The following is a 3286-nucleotide window of genomic DNA, read 5'->3' as shown; positions in this document are numbered from 1 at the left end:
TAAATAAAGAAAATATCTAATAAAAAATGAAAAAAAAAGAAAAGTAGCTAAGACACAAAGAAAAAAAGCATGCTTCAACAATTCTGACTTTACATTTGGGTTACACTTCTGAAGAGTCCACAGTGATACTTAACTTGTTATTTTTACTTCTGGGAGATCTTTACCATTTAGAAGATAACTAGGTTTCCACATTTTTAAAGATCATTGTGTATATTTATTTTCATGTTATTTGTTCTTTAAGGAATTTTGCACAAAGTACTGTAATCATATTCATTCCCTTCCCTTATTCACCCCAGATCCATACATTCTTTCAAACTCACTCAACTCTATCCTCTTGGCTATTTTTAAGCCCCTTCAAGTCCCATGTGTGCTATCTATACATGCACTATCATACATGCACTGGGGACTGCACTTATAGAGAAATCCAGCTCTCTCCTAGCAGCTATCAATTGGCAAATACTCTTTAGCTAGAGATGAAACTTCATACTTACCTCCCTTTTCCATCTGAAATTTTGTGTCTTGATGTTGTGTAGGCCTTGGACAAGCTGTCTCGGCTACTGTGAATTCATTTGTGCAACTGTCTTACCATGTCCAGAAAACAGTTTTCTTGTAGTCATCATCTACCTCTGATTCTTACAATCTTTCTGCCTCTATTCTACAATGACTTCCGAGTCTTGGGAGTAGGGGTATTACATAAATGCTGTGTTTAAGGATAAGCATTCTACAATCTTTTGTTTTTTTTAAAGCACCTTGCCATGCTGTGGATTTTTATATTAATCACTGTCTATATTAATTCTATATGTTATTTCTATATTAATCACAAATAAAAGCTTCTCTGATGAAGGTTGAGAAAATGTAATAATGCATGGGTATAATGAGAAGTCATTACAAGTTAGGGTAATACTATGTTCATTTAGCTGAGTAATAGAAATAGGTTCTCTCATTGGACCTATGACTGGTCTAGACGTGGTACTCAGGCCCAAAAATTAGGCCAAATTTGTGTTTCATATTGCAGAATTGGGTCTAAATAAAGTCAGAAAGTAGATGGCTGCTCTCTTGGCATTAGTTCTACTTTCACACTAGTTGGTATGTCTTGCCAGAGTGGTCATTGTTTTAACTGGTAGGGTTCATATATGGGTAAGATTGATAATATTGTTTGTCCTCTGTAGGTTGCCATATTTTAAAACTAACTTTGACAACAGAATACTTTCCCAAAATCATAGTAAACATCCCCTATCTATCAAAAATAAAAGTCACATTGTTCTAGGTAATTTGGGAAGGAAAAGAGTAAGTAAACATAGTAAAAGACATAGGAGAATAATACAAATTGAAAAAAAGAAACTACCTCAAGATTACCATAAAAGAAGCCATTTAATTAAAAAAGACTGGAAGCCCTTCCCCACCTGGGCTTTATACAATATATGGGATATGCTCAAGAATATCTTGTAAAAGGGGTTTTTGGTCCATAGAGTTTTGAATGTTTCCCTCTCTTACTCCCAATGTTAGAAATGCTTTTCTTTAATAAACTTTCTCTGTTCCTATTTTTAATCATAGGCACCTACTGTAATTATTTGCTATGAGATACAAACATGAATACTTTTGTAGGCATCGGTAGACTCATATCTGTGCTTGTAACAAGAGATTCAGTAACCTATTTAGGTCATATACCTACCCTTTCAGGCAATACAGCTAACCCTGGTATACTGATAAGAAACTTTTAAGACATTTAAGAAAGTATGAAAAGCACAAAACCAAAATGTCTTTAATGGGGCTTCAAACTTTAAACCCTATCACTAACCCATCCCTTACATTCATTCATCAATTTGATCAACATTTCCAGATTTCATGTTTACACTTTCACAGGATTGTGACCCTTAAGTAGCTTCAAAGATGTTAGGGCTACAAGGACATTAAAACAGGTACAGTATTGTGTGGTGGGGAAAACAAGTGGTTTAGAGTTAGAAAGACCAAGGATCATATAAGAACAGAGTCCAGCAGTAGTCACTAGAGACTAGGACATGCAAATGAAGAATGGAACAGAAACAAGTCATACTAAGAGTTCCATAACAGATGTGAGCAACTAGTTATGGCTTTCTCTTAATACGTGTATGTGTTGTGTGTATGTGTGTGTGTGTGTGTGTGTGTGTGTATGTGTGTTTGTGCCTGTGTGCATATATTCAATTTCATAGGTGTGGAGTCAGTTCTTTCCTTCTAATATGTTGATCCCAGGCATCAAGTTCGGGTCATCAGACTTGGGGCCAAGTGTCTTTATCTCATATCAAGGACTCCAAGTATGGTTTTCTGTAGAAACATTTGGTAGCTTGATCACAGAAAACTAAGTTTAAAGATGACTCAAAGAATAAAAAGTTTATAAAACATAAAAATTATTACCATTTGAAAAGATGGAAATTTATATTGCCTTATATTGATTGTTTCATGAATATATGTATTCGATTACTATCATGTTGCCAACAAAAATTTCTAATAAAAAAGTCAGGTCTCAAATTTGAATATATATCAGAACCTTTTAAGGAATTATGAAGACATAAACTTTTGGATCTGGATGTCTTGGGTGGGACATGAAAATATCACATTTCCAACAACCTCTCAGGTGATGCTAATGTTGCTATAAAGGACTGTTGCTTAGAAGTCCACCCTGTGTCATTTCACCTCTATGTACAGTGTGATGCTTAAGTCCACATCTATTCCTATTGATTTTGGCTGTCCAGCTCTAAATGTATTTCCTTTAGCTATTTCATTTATATGGACTTTCTTCAAGGGTCATCCCATTGCCCACTCCCTTGCCTACTTAGGTGAATATAACCTTCCCCCTTCTTTACCAGCTACAAAGTCTTTCCACATACCCATCTGACTCCAGTGGTCTCTAAATGGCATGAACAGACAACCTCAACCCTCTGACTTTCCTTTGCTCTCTATCATTTCTTTCTGATGATGCTTTCTGCTTCTCTCTGAAATGTGTGATTTTAGTGAAGTCCCTGAATTTTCTAAGTGTTCTGTCATCTGTAACAACAGGCTATAAAATAAAAGGAAAAACAATGTTTACGAAAAGACTAGCATAACCTTTGCCACATAGTTAGGGAGAAAAGTAAAAAACATGGTGAATTCTTAAATACAGTTATCTATATATGTGTATTTTTTACATGCATAAATCATGTGGGAGTCTAATAAAATTTTATTCTGTATATATTCTAATAAATATACTCTTAGGTTTATGGGTATTTATGTATTGTGGGTATTGTGGCCTGGTACCAGGAAGAATCACTTT

Source organism: Mastomys coucha, chromosome X, assembly GCF_008632895.1.
Source record: "Mastomys coucha isolate ucsf_1 chromosome X, UCSF_Mcou_1, whole genome shotgun sequence".
In the NCBI taxonomy this organism is placed as follows: domain Eukaryota; kingdom Metazoa; phylum Chordata; class Mammalia; order Rodentia; family Muridae; genus Mastomys; species Mastomys coucha.
Note: the sequence above shows the minus strand (reverse complement) of the source record.